Source organism: Camelus ferus, chromosome 6 (assembly GCF_009834535.1).
Source record: "Camelus ferus isolate YT-003-E chromosome 6, BCGSAC_Cfer_1.0, whole genome shotgun sequence".
NCBI classification, from domain to species: domain Eukaryota; kingdom Metazoa; phylum Chordata; class Mammalia; order Artiodactyla; family Camelidae; genus Camelus; species Camelus ferus.
Window position 1 is genome coordinate 12,607,788 of NC_045701.1, and position 19,812 is coordinate 12,627,599.

Consider the following 19,812-nt stretch of genomic DNA (forward strand, 5'->3'; position numbering starts at 1 on the left):
CCTGTCTTACTGAACTTAAAATTTTTACATACTGTAAGAGAAATCATTCCCCTTTAGCCATTAAAAGTTAATTGAGCCACTATTGTCCTCACTTCAACAAGTCATTAAATCACCTGCAAACAATTTTCTTCTTGCTACTCCACAAAGATTGGGATAAGACATCCTGAAATCAGTTCCTCTAATGAGGAAGGAAATAAATGTTTTTTATAAATCTACAACAAAGCAGATAATAAGTTATATTATTTCACATTTATAATCTCCTTTATTTTCACCACAAGTTGTAAGCTGCCTATTATTATCTTCATTTACAGATGAGAAAACTCAAACTCAAATAAGTGATTCCTCGTCAACCAGTAAGTTTCAAATCTGGCTCTGAAGTAGATGCCAGTGATTGCAGTCTTTCAGCTGGATCCTACTATGTTATTGTAGTAAAGAAAAAGCCTGAATGATATTAAGAGGCTAATAATCCTTAAGGTGTAACTTGCCAGCAGTCTCCTGACATTTATCCCTTGAAGTAAAATAATGTCCTTGGTTTTATAGTTCTAAAGTGCAGATGGCAGTGGTTCATTTTTAGTTACCAGAATTTTCAAACCCATACTTTATACTTTAGGGCAGTTCATCAGTGGCCTTACCACTGGATACATTAAGAAAAACATAAATCTGGATCCAAAATGGACCCACCTGAGGAGACCAAAATCATACAACCATAAATCTAAGAAAAAAATAGACTAAAAATAATGAAGCTTTATTGTACAAAAAGGGCAATATAGCATGAGGGAAATAATATGACCATCAGAATGTCCATGGAGTTTTTCATCAAATTTGAACAGATTCTTAGAACTCTATGAAAGAAAAATGGCTGAAAATATTCAACAAAATACAAATTTATAATAAATAATACTTTATGTAAAACTTAATATAAAGATAGAGTAAGATTGTGTATTTGATTTAGAGACAAATACACCAATGGTGCAGAAGATAGAGCCTCCAACAGACTCTGCATATATCTTTATCTATAAATATAAATATATATTTTATATATACTAGGTATAAAACAGAGGTAGTATCATAGATCAGTGGGGGAAAATGGAAGATTGAATAAATTATGCTGGGATAATTATATACCATATGAAAAAATAAAATTGGATTTTTGTCATGTTATTCCACTTTAAAAAGCCCAAATTAGGGAATATCTATAAAAGTTCAAATTGAAGAACTTTAAAAAGAAAACTTAAGAGAATATATGACCTCGGAGTAGGGAAAATTTTCTTCAACAAAACCATGACACATTTCATAAAGAAAGAACATGTTAAATTTCACTACACTGAATATAATATTTATCAAAAGCACACTGAAAGAGTGAAAAATGTAACAAGCTATAATAAGATACAATTTACAGTTAGTCAATTTAAATGACAAGAGGTTATAATCCAAAGTTTATGAAGAATTCCTACAACTGAGAGATAAAAGGACAAATAGTTTACTAGAAAAAGGACAAAAGCATATGAATTGACAATTCCATCAGATTGGCAGACATTAGTAAATTATATAAAAAGTTGGCAGGGATATGGTATCTCCTTATGCATTTTCACATGCTGCTGGTGGGAGTGAAACTGGGTACAGCAAATTTGGGAAACAATCTGGCAACATCAAGTTAGGCTGAAGACATGCATTTCCATGACTGGGCAATTAAATAATTCTATATATTTCTTAGAGGCTTTCTTCCATGGAGAATTATAAGAATATTTACAGCAGCATTATTTTCAATTGAAAAAAAATTTTTTTAAACTTACTTTAAAAACCTAATATGATGTATTAAAAATTGGCCCACTAAAAAGTAGGGGAAATGATAAACTAGGACTACAGGTATCAAGATAAATAAATCTCATGAACATATAGTTCAGTGGAAAAAAAAAGAAACTGCAAAAAAAAAGATTATTTAAAAACTTTTATTTAACAAAGTCTCTATATGTTAAAGCATTATTAATTTTTTTAGATACTAAATCACTTGTGCTCTGGATAACCTAGTAAAGTAGGTATTATTATTCCCATTTTATAAATGACAAAACTGAGACAACAAAAAGTGATAAAATTTGTAAGAAGATGCACTGGACATTGTTTAGAAATACATATGTATGGAGTAAAAATTTAAAGAATTGTAAGAAAATAATAAACACGAGAAACAGAATAGTGCTTACTTATCAGGGAGAGAGAGAGAAAGATGGATAGAGACACAGGGTTCAATTCTAATAGCAATATTTTAGTTTTTAAACTAGGTGGTGGGTGCATGGGTACTCATCACATTATTCTTTTAACATTTTTGTCTAAATAATTTTTTGTTAGAATTAACTTGTAATATTTTTAAATAAAGCAACCTCGATTAGGGGTATATAAGAGACAGTGAGAGATCCGTCATGTAAAAGCAGTGCATCCTTGGGCCTGGCCCTTAATGTCCCTGAGCTTTGTTTTCTTTTTAATCTATAAAAGGAAAATAATACTGTTGTGTTTTCAAGTAACATAATTTCAATACACTTTGTACACTATAAAATGTTCTATACACACCACCAGATATGGGTTTTCCTTGGAAGAAATATTATTCACCTTGGGTCAGGAAACAGAGTGAGCTTTGTGTGTAGGAAGGTAAGATCTCAGCTCTCAAAGTCCTGAATATTAAGGTGATGAAGGTGGCCTGTGCTTAGTCATCCTAGCCCCTTGGGAAAAGCCTGAGTGTAGGGTGTGTGTGTGTGTGTGTGTGTGTGTTATGAGTATGTGTCTAGGCATATGTGTGAGCGATGAGCAAAACACTGTGGAAAGGTCTTTCTCAGATGTGCACCTTGAGAAACTGTCAGACTAAGAACTTCAGTCACAGAGGACAGAATCTGCCTTCCTTCCAGAACAACAGGAGTATTGATCTGCTAAAGCCATCAACGGACCTCCAGCAAGAGACAGGTACCGCACCTGGCCAGGGAATCACTTATTTCCAATGTGACACCAGTACTACGGCAACCGCAGCAGCAGAGAATGCTGCTCTCCAGGAGAACCCATCAGATTATCTTCTTTTTCCCATGAAACAAGTGTCATCAGGACTGAGTGAACACCCCCGGGGTTCCTGTGTTTAGAATACAAGGAGAGTAGGGGAAAGAGAGGCACAAAGCAGGAAAGACGGATGCTCTCTCGAGTAGGATGGATACTCAGGGTCATTTAAGTTAAATGTTTAAAAGTGTATGTGGCTTTTAAAAAATACTCTAAGCTTAGAAAGTAAAAAATATTAGATCTACAGAAAAGGTTTTCATTATAATCTTTGAAGTTCAGTTTCATAAATGTTGAAGGGCTTCTATGGTGCAGGCTCTATGGTAGGTACTAGAAACAGAAATAGCTCACAGTTAAGTCCTATACGCTTCGACCAAATCACCCAGGGGCTGGGAGGGATCCCATTCAATGCATCAAAATACAAATTTTGCTTTTCATGTGGCAAAGCGCCCTCGTGAGACAGAACTGCTGCAGTCCTGGACTGGAAGTCAAAAGACCCTAGTTTTGTATCCACTTCTGTCACTCTCTGCTATTTGCCTTTTGGCAGATTGTTTGCAGTCTTTTAGGTCATAGTGTGTGTGGAGTTTGTATTGTATATACTATTTGCAGTGGGCAGTTGTTGGTGAGTTTGAGGCAAAGAGTGATGTGATTTGATTCTTACGTTTAAAACAGAAGAGAGCCTCATCATAGCCTATGGCAGACTAGCTAGTATCAAACTAACCCTCCTCCTCACCAGCATAAAAAATCTGGTTTAAAAAAATAAAGAATTGTATGAAGGCATTAGACAACTACCAAAATACTTGTAATTGAGCAGACAAGATCCCAGACACAAAAATAAAATCACATGAAGCCTAAAATTCTGTAGGCAATTTCCCCTAGAAGCATCTGCCAATCTCTAAATTGCACAAATGTGGGTGAGACACCAAGGAACCAAGCAAAAAGCAATTGCTAAGAGACTAAAATGCTAAGCAGATATTTTAACATTTCTCTGGTCCTAGGTAGATAAAAATTAAAATTCGGGACCCTTTAAGGAAGAGAACACTACTGTTATAGACTGAGTATGTACGTCCCTCAAAATTCATATATTAAATTCCTATTCCTGATGGTAACAGGAGGTGGTTGCCAGGGGTTGGGGGAAGGGGAAATGGGGAAGCAATGGTCACAGGGCGTGAAGTTTCAGTACAAGATAAGTTCTGGAGATCTACTACACAACAGAGTACTTATAGCTAACTATACTGTGTTTTATACTTAGAATGTGCTAACAGGATAGATCTTATGTTAAGTGTTCCTACCATACAGAGAAAATAATGATAAAGGGGATGGAGGGGGTAACTTTGAGAAGTGATGGATACATTATGGCCTTGATCAAAGTAGTGATGGTTTCGTGAGTGTATACTTATCCTTAAACTGAGTTGTATACATTCAACATGGACAGATTTTTACATGTCAATCCTATTTTAAGAAAATAGTATAATTTTTAAATAAGTAATTAATTAGTTAACTTTAAAAAGAAAACACTGTAGAGTGTCATTGAGGCAGGAGAAAAGCTAGCAAATGTGGTGCCAAAGATTTAGCCAAAAGTGGAGAAGGTGTCAATAAGGGAAGAGTGGTCGATCATATTAAATTAGACTGAGCAACCAAGTAAGATACAAGCTGATATTGACTGAGTGGGTTCATTGCTGACCTTGATGAAACAATTTCAGTGGACAGTGGTAGCAAAAACTGGAAAGAAATGAGTCAAAAAGAGAATAAAAGGTGAAGTAGACATAACGAATAGAGACAATCCTTTCACTATGTGAAAGGGAGAAAGGAAACTGGGTGGTAGTTGGAGTGTAAAAAGAATGTTTGGTTTTGTTTTTAATATGGGCTATATTAAAGTATGCTTCCACTTCATAGAAACAAAATGAAAAAAAAAAAACAAAAAACAGAGTGGATGGGTGAAGACTGCAAGTGGAGGGGAAAGAAGGGCTTTTCTTCCATTTAGTCAGAAGGGGAATCACTGGGTGCAAATACACATGCGTTTAGGAATTCAACAGTGAAAAGATGATAGGTTTCTTATTTTGAATGGTTCTATTTTCTCATTAAAGTTTGAAATTTTTCATCACTGTAGAGACATAAATACTGGAGGTGTCAAGAAAGGATAGAACTAACAAATGGTCATCTTGGAGAATTAGGAAGCAAGATTATTGAGGAAATGAAGCAGAGAGGCTGGAAAAGACTCCTCTGAGCTGCATGGCCATAGATTTACAGTGATCCCACTTGTCAGGTCTTATTTCCTTCGCCTGCAAAGTTCAGTAGTACAGGTGTGGAAGAGAGTGGAGGGGCAGGAGGAATGTTACAATTTAACCACAGCCTAGATTTTACCATAGGAGGCATGTGAAAGAAAAGGGGCATTTTATCCTTCTGAGATGCTACAGCCTCTTCCACTGGAATACCCCAGCAAGGTATGTCACTACGTCTCAAAGAAGCTGGGGATGGGAAATTTGGATTTGTTGTCACTTACTGTGGTTCTACTCAGACAAAATTGCCCTTTGCCGAGTAAAAAGTCAAACAAGTTCATCAAGTGGTATCAAATTCTTTGGACATCTCTGGTTAAAGCAAAGAGACTATGAGCTTTGGTCTTCTCAGAATTACTGAGATCAATAAAACACATAAAGCAGTCACAAACTGCAAAGTTACAGAAATGAGAATACATTTTCTAGCTCCAAGACAAATAGGCAATTGTAGCCATACCCAAACTTTCAACTATTTCAAACTCTCCTGATCCTCTTTAGCAGAGTATTGCAGGGGGAAAAAAAACAATTCTTTAGGGAGTCACTGACATTTGACAAAAAAAAAAAAAAAAAAGATGGAAATATCTGTTAGGAAGATCATTATCGGCAAATTAGCAAAAATTAAATATTTAATTTCTTGGTTAAGTGTTTCCTGGTAGCAGAAAAAAAAATTAGGATGTACACATGAATGAAGATTAGGGATATGGTGTCTGTTACACTTCCAGGAAGTTTAAGGAAAGGAAGTTGCTGAGGGAATCACCAGGCCCAGGTTCCCAGAAGGACCATCCCAGACCACTCTGCTTGGCTAAGATCACTCAATCTGCCGTGAATTGTTACTCACCTCTGTACCGGTAAAAACACCCTTGGCTCTATTCTTCTGTAACAGTAAGTATAAATTTAAACCAATATGGCAGAGAAACCTTCACAGTCATTTAGCATACATGAAATGTGGCTCTACAGGAGGCAGACTTACTTCTTCCTTAAAATCCCAGTGTCCCTACACACAAATGGGTGCTGCCGCCTCCACTAACACTCATTTTGCAAACAAGTTATTCCAAAACTGATCTCAATGTTCGTTTGATGAATTCCTCTTAGAGATAACTTATCAATCACTTAAGAGTATCAGTCTCATTGCTAGACACAACTGACCATTTCAAATCCTTTGTGGACCAAAAGAGATGGACAGGTTAATAGATAGACAGATGAACCACTAGATGGTTACAGATAGACTTGAGGCCACAGTTCCCTCTGGGTCTACTCCTAGAATTTGCTATGAAGATGAGTGAGTTAACTGAACTTCTGGGCTTCTGAGATTTTCTGCCTAGAAAATAATCCACTACTCTGGGCCCCAGATTCCTTTACAGGTTAAAGAAAGAATAAATGGAAAAGTGTCTGAAAGCCATCAAACTACACACAATATCAGGCATAGTAATTTATCAGCATCTCAAGTTGTCCTACAAACAGCCGTCCCAAGATTCCCATTAAAACAACCAATTTTCTTATATATTGGTAAAAATTAGGTAGGGTCTGTATCTCCTGTCTTGGAAAATCTTTGAGATGTATGGTTAAAATGAAAAGAAACAGACTAACAAATAGTACATATGGTGAAATAGGTAATTTTATAAGAGAAATGGACATGAAAACAGTTATACCAAGTGAATTCCTTTAGGGAAGGGGTGGTGACTATCTTAGCCACCTACATTTTTGGGGGTCCTCTGTAAATATATGTAGAATAAATGCAAGGCTAGAATAGAATGGCAACCAAACTACTGTGAGAACGCAGAAGAGAGAGTCCAATTGTCTCTATTTAGGACATTTGCAGAGGCAAAAGGCTGTACCCTAACTGAGCCTTTTTAAAAATCTGACCTAAAAGCTTGCCAAGTGATACATGAATTTCCTTTTAAGGTGGTGTGAAATAACAGAAAATATATATATTGGTCTCTGCCCCTGGTTCTTGGCACAAGGCTCCTAAATCTCTTGCAGTTTCCTAAGTGATCAGAGCACTAGGAATATCTTTTGTTCTAATATTTGGCCTTTGATCCTGATTCCTGGCAGTTCCTAAATCCCCTGTAATTTCCTGGGTGATATGAGTACATTTTGTTCTAATGAGCTGACTCTTGGTGGGCTCCTGGTTGCCTTCAGAATGGGGGTTGGTCACCATAAAGACCAAGTCACGATTAGAAGCTTGGAACTTTCAGCTCTAGGAATGGGAAAGGGGATGGAGACTGAGTTAATGTTTAATCATGCCTAAGTGATGAAGCCTCTACAAAATTCCTGACTGTACAGGCTTCAGAGAGCTTCCAGGTTGGTGACCATATCTACCACAAAGAGAACCTCCTGCACTCAGGACCCTCTGGAACTTGCCCTACATGTCTCTTCATCTGGCTCTTCATTCGTATCCTTTATAATAAACCAGTAAACATGTTTCCCTGAGCTCTGTGAGCCATTCTAGCAAATTACTGAACCCAAGGAGGGGACTGTGGAAATCCCAACTGATAGCCAATCTGTCAGAAGTGCAGGTGACAATTTGGGCCTTGTAACTGGTATCTGAAGTGGGGACTGAGCCTCCACTTGTGCGATCTGATGCTAACTCCAGGTAGATAGTGTCAAATTGAATTGAATTTAGGACACCCAGCAGGTGTCACGGAGAATTGCTTAATGTGTGGGAAAGTACCCAACATGTTTTCTGACCAGATGTGAAGTGTGGTAAAGTGAGAATAAAGAGGATACACGGGAGTGTGTTTTTCCTGTATAGGCAGAGAACTGGATTCAAACATTACAGATAAAACAGATAAAAAATGTTCCCTCTCAATCCCCAAGTTCCCCACACCAAAGAATCAATTTATCATATATCCTTCTAGATAGTTAACAATCTGTTTGCACATCTATATGTACGCAGAGAAATATATAGGATTTTCTTTTTCTTTTAGCCTAGATCTCTCTTACTATGGGTTTCATTCTACCTCTGGCCTGGGAGACTGGAAGAGAGTGAATGAGGCTTGGAAGAATATGAGAGAATGTCAGACCACATTAAATTTTAGGCAATGGTAAGGAACTGGTGTTTATTCTATGTTCTTTTTAAATGCTTAAAGCAGGAAATTGTCATAATCAGACTATGTCTAGAGACCACTCTGGCAGCTGAGTGTAGACTGTATTAGAATGGGGCCTGATCCATACTGAAGGGAATTGAGAGCTGGAACATTGGGAGATAGGAAATACTGACAACTAGGGAAGTCTTCCTGTGCAGGGGAGCAGAAAACCAGCACTTCTCCAGAACAGGCTCCCAAACCCTGTACCCAGCATGTCCCCTTTTTAAAATTTCCCTAGGAGTACTTGAGACCATAGTTCTTGGTCTATCACATTTTTTTTTTTCAAATAGACAAATGAGCAGTATCAAAGATCATGGGACCAACCCTGGGATCAGTGACCTAGCACAATCTAACCCTCATCTCCAGATGTATACTTTCTGCTCCAATCAGATTTTTTTAAAGTTTTTTTTGGGGGGGTGGAGGAGGTAATTCAGTTTATTTATTTTTTAACTTTTAACGGAGGTACTGGGGATTGAACCCAGGACCTCGTGCATGCTAAGCACGCGCTCTACTGCTAAGCTCTACCCTCTCCCCCTCCAGCCAGATTTTTCACTTCAGAACCCAATTAAAGCCTCAAGCAATTCCTCTAACACACCAGTAGTTGCTGAAGAGTAACAGCTAAGGAGAATCATTTCATGTATCACCAGAGTAACTCTACTTCATGTCTAAACGGACTCAGCATTCAAGGCCCTGATATACCTCCTTATTCCTGCATTCAGTATCGCCTCCACACACCCTCTCTTCCAGTCAAATAGAGCTACTCTCTGCACACGTGGCTATGAATTGCCCCCCTTTATTTACTCTAATCCTTCCATAGCAAAAGACCAATTCCTCAACTATACATGGCCACGTGCCATGTGTCTTTCAAGGCTCAATTCAAATTATTTCCTTCTTGAATCTCCAGCCCCCAAAATCATCTTTCTCCTCTAAAATCCTACAGAAATGTATCATCTCTCAGCATTTAAATTTTATTCTTTGCATTTTGTTCATGTATAAGCTTATTCCAGCTCCCCTCCTAAACCCTAATTAAGCCTTTTGAATATGTCCTGTACCTAATAGTAGTCAATACATATTTACGGAATAAATGATAACTATAGTTGTAACAGAATAGTAAAGTAGAATACTTCTCACCCATTTCAGCTGAGTACTCCGGGCTAGTGCTTTTCAAACATTCCTGTGAATACAAATCGCCTGCGGACCAGGTCAACCAGGCAGATTCCGATTCTGATTCTGATTCCGATTCAGTAGGTCTGGGATGGGACCTGCCAGGCAGCATGTTTACAAGTTCCCAGGTGAGGATGCTGTTGGTATTTGTCCCATCCTTTGAGTATCAATCTAGTCTATCTAATAGGTCCCGAATATTCCCACATTCCAAAGTAGGACAACAAAAACAGGAGAGGTTGTTTAACACTGCAAAGAAGCTTATTACTAGTTTAGGGACATGGAGCGTAAAATGCAACTCTAGCTTATGAGAAAGATTAGGGGGGTCAAGAGGCGGGGTTAAAGCTTAGAGGAATTTTGGAGAGAATATTGCATAGTCAGGATGCTCCACACCCCAATGCACCACAACTCATGGGAAATATAGAGGAGATTCTTTTTCATCCCTCAAGCCTTGGGAAAAGACCTTGAATGGGACTAATATACAGTTTGATATGTATCCCCTGGAGTGTTAAGAGACACGATGCCTGAGAAATCTAAAGAAAAAGAGACTATGGCAGTCCATCTGATGAAGCAGTGTTATTCAGTGAGCCTGCGATGATGGGGCAACCTACATGCCCACAGGTGGCCGGACAAAGCATGTACGAGTGTTTCCTGTAGAGCAGATATGAACATCCCTGTGAAAGAGTCAGTGTGGTGGTCTCAGGTGTTGCTCAACAGGGCCATCACAATGTGGTGAAGACCTCACAAGAAAGATGCTGGAGTTTGTGCCTAGATCCCTCAGAGATGGTGGACAGTTTAAGTCAATAGCTAGAAGCCTTGTATTTGGCCCTATCAACAAAATAAGAGTGAGAGGCCCCCAGTAATGAAGGGTCTCCCAGACAACCCAAGAGACAAGGACTTAGTTGTAAACACTTGCCAAAACTCAGAGCTAGGTCTGTAGGCCTAAACTGAAGTGGGGGGAAGAACTTTTATAAAATTTAAATAGACTGTTTGATTATTACATGGGAGTCGGCACTTCAATGGATGAACTGAGATAATTTAGTAAACTAAAATGTTCAAAACCTTGTTTGTTATCTGAGAATAATATAAAAGTTAAAGACAGCTGCTGAAGTTTTCATCTAAGAGAGTAGGAAGAGAAACTCCCGGAAACAAGTGTGAAGGAAGAACAGGAGATGACAGTGAAGTTCTACCCTATGAGCCTAGCTTATTTAAAGACACTTATTTATAGTCACTTCAAAGCTCATATAAAATATACAACTTTATGAGTTCCAGTTGTTAAAACAAAGCCAGTAATACTATCTTAGCTTGAAAGGAGAAGGTGTTAACCAGGTCCTCCAAGAAGCAGATGTCCAGATGGGATTGATTAGCTTCATGAAGCTTTATTAAGGGTGACAGCCGCTAAGGAAGATAAAGAGGGAGATAGGAGAGGCTGAAGGAGCTGTCAGGCAGAGATGCAGAGCTGAACTTGACCCCGGGTGAAGGGGAGAGAGAACGAAGGTTGGGTAAATGTCTTAGGCAGCAGTACATTTCTAAGAGAGTTTGGCAAAGCTGTTGGAGAGTCCTTACATCAAAGTCACCTGTCACAGGGGTGCCACATTACCCAGGAATCAGGTTGGCCTTTGCATCTCTGCCCTGCTCAGTTATTGGCTGGTGTAGCCCGTGGGAAACCTGGCCTCAGCAGAAGGGTAGTGATGGATTTCAGAGCACAGCAGCTGTGGCTGCAGGTCAGTTATGGTCTTCACGGCCAGAGATCCGAGAGGTGTATTCTCATTACTTCTACGGTGTTTATGTAGATTTTTAAAATTTATTTACTTACTGACTTTTGCCATGGGACCTTGAACTGAGAAAACAGCATTTTGAAGGGGAACCATTGTTTGTGCTGTCTTATTATTAGAAGATGTTGTTGAATTACTCTTGGATGATGTATTTATAAAGCTGAACACGACTACTTCTCTTCATTAGAACTGAAAAGGTGTTGCTAATATGGGCATCCACTCAATAGCAACAAGAGGCAGTCACATGGAGTTCAGAATATACCTGCGTTACAGCAGGAACAATCTGAATACGGCTTTCCAAGGACTCTCACATCATGCCAAGTCAGACCACTGCAGCTCCCTCTATAGAATTTGGTAATCACCCACCAATAGGAACAAGATCTTAAAATAAAAACTCATTTAAAAATAAAAGATGTTCTCATTAAGCTGTTCATTTCAAGAGACCATCATTAATATCTGGCTTGACAAAGGTTATGACCCATGCTTTTTATTAGTTGCTAATCATCAAATTACCTTTACATAAAAGCAAAGGACAATTTAAGGAGTCAGACTGATGCAAATCAAACACAACTAGTTTAACTCTTTAGCTATATCGACATAAATGGATATAAAACAAAAGGGCCCAAGGAAAGTGAAAAATTAATTCAGTCATTTTATCTATGCAATAAACATATGCGAATGACTCAACTATTTGTTTGGAAACAGCCTTTGACTGGATTGTCAAAATAGCGAAGATTGACATATTCTTAAAAAATATTTTATTCATAATTTTCAGCATCGTATAAACATAGCCTTGGGGATGAATAATAGCAGCATAAATATCAGTTGGAGAGGGACTGGTAATCAAGAATTGATGCCAAATAAGGACAGGACGCCAAGGAACCTGGCGTGAATGAGTGCAGAAGACAGGGAACTGGGATATTTAAGTCTTAGAAGCTAGGAGATTCTTCCAAGATGATTTTACCTTTACCTGAGAGGAAGATATTTTCAAACACTTACTCTCAAAGCAAAGAAAACTTTTTCCTATCTTTGTTATAGAATAACTGGAAATTAAAAAAAAAAAATTTTCCATTGAAGTCTCCAATGAAGTAATATCGAAATCCATGTTAAAAAATAAATCTGAGATGATGTCAAAAGTAACTATAATCTCAACATGTTTTATATATACTTTCATTTTTAGCCTCTTTCAGTTGACATATTACATATTAATTATCCAAATGTCTATCTCCCCTAGTAGCTTCTAGACACAATGAAGGTATTGAGTACTTCTTTTCAATTTTTTTACATCACTTGCAACTAGCAATGTTCTTGGTGATTAAGAGGAAAGAGTTTCCAGGTTCTAGTCTTGGCTCCAACACTGTACGTGTTTCCTGGAGCAAATCTGTAAACCTCTTTAAGACACAGCTTAGAAGAGGGATTATAACACTACGTCAGTGTGTTAGTGTGAGCATAAATGGAATAATGTATGTAAAGATTTACATAGTACCAGGTATAGTTATTATAAAATATTGATGGTTTATTTACTATTGTTACTTTTAAAAATTGTAGCAGATACTCTAAATATTTGTTGAATGAATATGTTTTCATCTATTAGTTTAATAGTAGCTCCTATTTTTTTTTTTGGCACTTAATTCAAAGTTTATTAATTCTTGAGCTACTTTCAGCCATCAATATCATTCTTTTCTTTTTTGACATACAGCACTATATAAGTTTAAGGTGTAAAGCATAATTATCTGACTTACATTCATCATGAAATGATCACAATAAGTTTAGTGAACATCCATCATCTCATACACATATAAAATAAAAGAAAAAGAAAAACGTATTTCTCCTTGTGATGAGAACACTTAGGATTTACTCTCTCTACAACTTTCATAAATAATGTGCAGCAGTATTAATTACATTAATCGTGTTGTACATTACATCCCTAGTATTTACTCATCTTATAACTGTAAGTTCGTACCTTTCAACCACCTTCATCCAATTTGCCCTCTCCCAACCCCCTGCCTCTGGTAACCACAAATCTGATCTCTTTATCTATGAGATTTCTTGTTTTTTTTTTTTAAAGTATACTTGATCTATAACACTAAGTTAGTTCCTAGTACACAACACAGTGACTTGATACTTCTATGTATTTCAAAATGATCACCTCCATCAGTCTAGTTATCATCTGTCACTATACAAAGGTATTACATTGTTATTGATTATATTCCCCATGCTGTACATTTCATCCCTGTGACTCATTTATTTTGTAACTGGAAGTCTGTACCTCTTAATTGCCTTCACCTATTTCACTCATTCCCTCCATCCCCACAGAGCTGCTAATTTTGAAGATTATGAAGGTTCGTAATAAAAATGTCATGTTAAAAAACATGACCTTCAGGATACCACACATTGTCATCCTTAAATTGTTTGTTCAGGTAGCACCCTAAACTACACAGCCTCAGGAAAGGGGCTTTCTGAGAACTTAGGCCCTGCCAACGAGGTGGGCAAGTCACAGTCAGGGCCTTTATGGGTAGCAACATGGGAGGAAGAAATTAGAAAGACATATGACCCTCTCCTCAGCCCTTAAAAGGATCTACATCCATATTCCCAAATCTAAGAGGTACAGTAAATTTGATTTTAATAAAAACCAGTATTGATGTCAAATTTCTGATATCTAAGGAAAGAAACATGGTTCGATGTATAACAGGCAAAGCTTGCCAGTGATGAGAAGACTAAAAATTAAGAAATAAATCTCAACAGGAAAATGCTGGTAGCAGAAACCAAGCCAAATGGAAAATTTTAAGATGAGTAGGACAAAGTGATGCCTCCTGAAAATCCTAAACTAGAAAAACTTTACAATCTAATAAAGTTTTCAGAAAGAGGACAAAATATTTGTAATATTTTGTAACAAATGTTACAAAATAAATATCTAGACATGGATAGCTTCTCTATACATTGGCAATATTCAAAAAAGATACTGGAAAAATTCCGCAGTCCATTGAGTCATAAAAATATAAAACCTATAGAAATAAGCATGTCAATACATATAAAAAACTACATTTAAAACCCACAAAAATTTACAGAGATCAAAATATAAACCTCAAATAAATGTAAGAATACAGAATAGCAGATAGGAGGATTCATCATTACAAATATATCAAGTCTTCCCAAATTAATCCACAACTTTAGAGCAGCTCCAATATAAATTTCAACAGATGACTTAGAACCTATGAACAAACAATAAAACCCATCTGGAAGAATACATGAGAAAAATAGCCAAAAAAAAAAATGTTATTGAGGTTCCACAAGGACAAAACTAGGAAGAGGATGTTAATTGAGACAATACAAGGTAAGAAGAGCTGGAGGGACAATATCAAGGGAGGGTCATTTAAGGAAAGAGGAAACTCTGAGTGCATCAGGGACTAGTGCAAATGCTAAACTGAAAATGAGAGGTGGGATCAAACCAGCGCCACAAGCAAGAGTTCAGAGCGAGAGCCAGTGGAGTTCAGAGGAGACCTAGAGACTGAAGGCCGACGGAGGCCCAGAGACTGAATCCCTGCTGGCTTTGGTGGACGATGTGTGATTCTCTGGCATTTCGGGATGACCTTTAGAGCTTACAGAACCGAGGCTAAGTGGGTACCAACAGCATTCTCACCCCTCTGCAAACAGGCTTCAAATTCTCCTTAGTGCTCCTCAACAGGTCCTCATCAGGTCCCTACCAACACGTGCCAGTTCCACCACACATGCCCCATTTGGAGAGACAGAACCAAGCTGGGTCTTCCCAGAGCTGATAGACTCACCTATGTCTCAGGCAGCTTAGCCCAGCAATGGGAGCTTCCAGGCTGACACAGCCTTTCCACAGCAAGCCATCCAATGCCATGTCTCCTGCCATCTTTATAGAATATCAACATCCAGATGGAAAAGGGGGGAGGGTAACTCCTGTCCTTCAGAATTTTGAAATATTTCAATGTTGGGCAGTGTGCAGAATAAACTTCTCAGTAAGTGGCTAAATATAATTGGTAAGAGCATGAACTTGAGCCAGAGGATATGCGCTTGAATCCTGACTCGACCCCTTTCTAAACACAGACGGTTGCTGAGTTTCTCTAGGCCTATCTTGGGTAAACTTGGGTTAATATCCTGAAAGATTGTTGTGAGGATTGTAAGCAAATACAAAAAGAATTTAGAAGCATGTTTATATGGTATCATAATTGCATTTGCTCTTATTCTTATTTTAAATAGGACACTAAGTATTGGGTAGATAGAGCTTCTTGTCCATTCATCTGAAGCTTTTTTACCAATGCTTTTTTTTAACTCCTAGAGAAATGGTAGGCGCCTGACAAATATATATATATATATATATTTTTTTTTAAATGGTATCTAAAGAAATCCTCCAGACCGAATCTATAGGGCCTCAAGAGAAGGCCCATACAGGATGTATTCTCCCCCTGCAATCATGAAGTAGGTCCATTTTGAGTGAGCTGCTTCCCTCCAGCCAGCATAAAATTATCACTTGACATTTGCAGGTGACACATATCCTCAGAGAAAGAACTTTCACCAATGTCAGAGTTCTCTTGTCCATCAGCAAAGGAAACACATGTGAGCCTCAGGCTGTTTGTGTCAGGGCCAAAGTCCCTCCCAGTAATCTGGGTCAGAGCTCTGCCGCCACTGCACTCTCTCTCCTGCCGTCCACTCAGGATTAAAGCATCACATTTGGAAGTCCTACTGCCTGTTCTGGCCTGTCTCCCACAGAAGCAGGAAGGAGGTGGGAAGGGAGGCATTTTAATGCCGAACGGGAGAAGGTTGGGGACGACTGCTGATGATCGTCAAAAGCATGCAGGTAGAGGGTAGGATGGGACCATAACATTGCCAATTCTAACATCCAGTTTCTGGAACTCCCCTTATGCTTTTCTCCCTAGTTAGCCGGCTACAAAGCCAAGTGGGGTCAATTTCAAATTTTCTTGTCGTTCACTGGTGTGAAACTAGTGCCTTCTTCTCCTCCTCCCAAGAGTAACTTACTCATGAAAAAGCAGAAAATGTTTAAATCCTCATTTATTGTTTGCAATATGAATGCTGAGTCACTATGCATGACATTGCCTCTACTCTCTATATGCTTCGAAATTAAAAATGAAAAAATAAACAGCAGGAATTCATGCTCTTCTTAACCCAAAATTCTAACTCCAATGTCAATATTTAAACTTAAGAGAGTATTCTGGAGAAAAGAAGTGCCAGGTAATGGTCAGAGCTATAGTCCAGGAGTAGGTAAACTTGTTTGTCGCTGAGCTCTGATTAAACAACAGAATTAATGACATACAACAATAATATTAATAATGTTTTATGAGAAAAAAATTAATATTTCTATGAATCAGTGTGACTGTCCACCTGTAAAAAAGCACTTATTGTTTGGCAACTACATCTACAATTGCAATTTGACCAATGCTATCTAAGAATGCTACTGTCTCTTCACTGGCAGAGTAACATTTTCCCTCTACCCAACTCTTCTAAGAGGAAAGCTGGACCAGCCTCAAACTGAAGACCAATGATACAGGCAAAGCTGTGGCGGAGTGATCTCTGGGAACTGAATCCTAAGAATTAGAAAGAAGAGGGTTTTGGCGATTGGAGAAAAAAAAAAAAGATGGAAAAAGAATGAGCTCATGGCTGCTTCTACTTCTATCCCTAATTTTTTTTAATGACAATTCACTCGATACAAGCACCATAGGAGCCCATTTTAAGACTATTTTAACATTGAGATGTATGTAATATTTTATATTCCCAAGTTACATGGGTGTCACTTGTATACAGTTCAATAATCAGATGGATGTGTTCTTAAATATTAGACGCAATTTTAAGAAAATAAAATTACATTTTTTCCAAGTGGGCTATGTTTTGACAAGTTTTGTTTTAAATAATATTACAAATTGTCCCTAAGCTTTTTCCCTCCCAATATCCAAGTTAACCAGAATTGATGAATAGTTGGAAATTATTTGATAGTTCCCCAGTCAGGGAAGTCCCTAGTAGAGATAAAAGCTTTGGTCACTAGAGAAAGTGAGCTTGAAGACCATGAAACAGAAAGTTGTTTTTAATTCAGCTTCTTAGGTGGCAGGGCTAATCTGTAATAATTCTCTCCGGCACCTAAACAAGGCTTTGTCTAAAGCAACTGCTCTGTGGGCCTCTCTTAGTGGAAACTGAAGTAGTTTGGGCACAGGAAATTCACCTGTGGTGGTAATGTTCATCAGACTAATTTAAGTCTATAATCTGCACAGCTGTGGACTTCAGGGAACCTTTGACAATCTCTAGACACGAGTTAACATATGTTCATTACTGAGCAAGATGGAAATAAAAACAATCACCAATATAATAAGGATAGAACAAAGGGGGTAAGAATGAGTGGAAAATTCAAGGTTATATATTTCAACCTAATACAGAAGATTACTTTCTCATAAATAGTTTTGCAAAAATGCAGAGAAATAATTTCATAAGGTAATGAGCTCCCAGATATCAGTAGCATTCAGGTACAGGCTAGAAATCCATCTGTCACATCTGGTGAACTAGAGGATTTCCATGGACTTTCTAAAATTTAAGATTCTTTCATTCTATATTAAAAAAAAAATTGATTTCTTGCTCCCTCCCAAAAGCATAGCACATGCTAAGAGAAATGATTCAGCTCCAGAAGTCAGAATTAACAGTATAATATTTAACAGGGAGACAACCAGACTTTAAGTCTGTTCCACTGTCTGGAGCAGAATTTATAAAAATACTACTTGGCATGGGAACAGTAAGAAAAACAGATCAGAAGTGAATGACACTTGTCTGAATCGGATAAGTTCAATTTACGTTGCTAGGAGAAAAGGAAACAGTGCTTCCAGCAACTGATGAGCACTGAACTAGAAAACCAGCAGCACCCACAGTACACATGAAGTCAATGGCAACGCCTCCAACCTACAGCAAACAAGACAATTTCCACGGCAGCATACCGCGGCACTCCAACAGATTTACGATTACTTTTTTCATCACCCCCAACTCTCCCTCTCTGAAACTCTCATTTTAGGGAGATTATAAAACAAACATAACAGCTGAACAGAGATTTATGCTCCTCCTTTGTCAGAAGAGTATCAAACCCATCTTATCTCCAGGCCCTTTGATAATATTCTGAGTGACCAACAACCTTGATTTTATCATTTTGTTGATAAAGTTTTGGTTATGCCATGTGACCCTTAAGGAGAGTGGAAACATCATTTTTAGAAACTTAGAAATAGATCTCTTTACAAAGATTTTTTTGCATGTTCTATACTATCAACATGTCTTTCTTCATGCAGATTCTCTTTAAACATGTCACCCCATTCGGGATGAAAAAAATGGAGCAACTAACCAACTCTCCAGAACTCTCCATCAATAGTTTCATAATTATTTTTTAAAATTTTACTTTGTTTTTAAGCATTTTGTGCAGACAGAAATTGCACTGCACAGAAGACAAAAATTATCATAGTGTGAATGCCCGTGTAACCCCATACAGGTCAGAAAGCAATATTGCCAGCACCTTCAAACTCATCTTGTGCCTCTTCCAAATTACCATCTCCTCCTACTCCCAGAAAGATAGCCACAGTCCTGACTTCCATGTTAATCACTTCCCTGCTTTCCTTTTCAGTTTCACTACATGAGCTGGTGTCCTTTAGTCCTAGCATTTAGATCATTTGTTTTTTGAACTTACATAAATGGAATCATACAATTATGTGTTCTTTTGAGATTGGATTTTTTTTTTCCCTTGAAATTATGTTTGTGAGATTTATACAAGTTGTTTGTGCAGTTGTTTCTCATTTATTTTTATTACCACAGAAGAATTTTTCTCAGCCTTGGCACTACTGACATCTTAAGTCAGATAATTCTTTGCTAAGGGGGGCTGCTGTAGGGTGTTTAGTAGCATTCCTGGCCTCTACCCCTAGATGCCAGTAGCATCCCCACAGCTAAGTTGTGACAACCAAAACTATCTCCAGACGTTGCCAAATGTCCTCTGGGGGTCCAAATTTCCCACTGTTGAGAATCACTGCTGTTTCACTGTATGACTATATCATACTTTATCTATTCTACTGTTGGTGGACATTGGGTTGTTTCTACCCATTTGGGGGTTACAAATACTACTACTAATATTATTATTCATGGCTATGTCTTATGAACGTTCTTATGTATATGTAGAAGCAGAACTATGAGGTCATTGGGTATGGGTCTCTTTAACTCTGAGAGATAAATCCAAATTTTTTCTAAAGTAGTTGCACCTCCTGACACTCTTACTGGCAGTCCAGGAATGTTTCTACTGCTGCAGACCATCACCAACATCTGCCATTGAGATCATTTTCCTTTTCTTTTCTCTTTTTAAGCCTGGTGACATACAAATGTGTTTAATTTGTAGCTTTAATTAGTATATTCCTGATGACTAATGAGGTGGAGTGCCTTTACGTGTATATCTAATGGTGAACTGACTGTCCTTTTTGTGATGTGCCTGTTCAT

The 19,812-nt window shown here is 37.9% G+C and overlaps 1 protein-coding gene across 1 annotated transcript in view; it reads right to left on the reverse strand.

The window, feature by feature from the left end:
- The window catches only part of UNC13C (unc-13 homolog C), a 638,789-nt gene that overhangs the window by 391,630 nt on the left and 227,347 nt on the right, over positions 1 to 19,812 (reverse strand). The window lies entirely within an intron of this gene.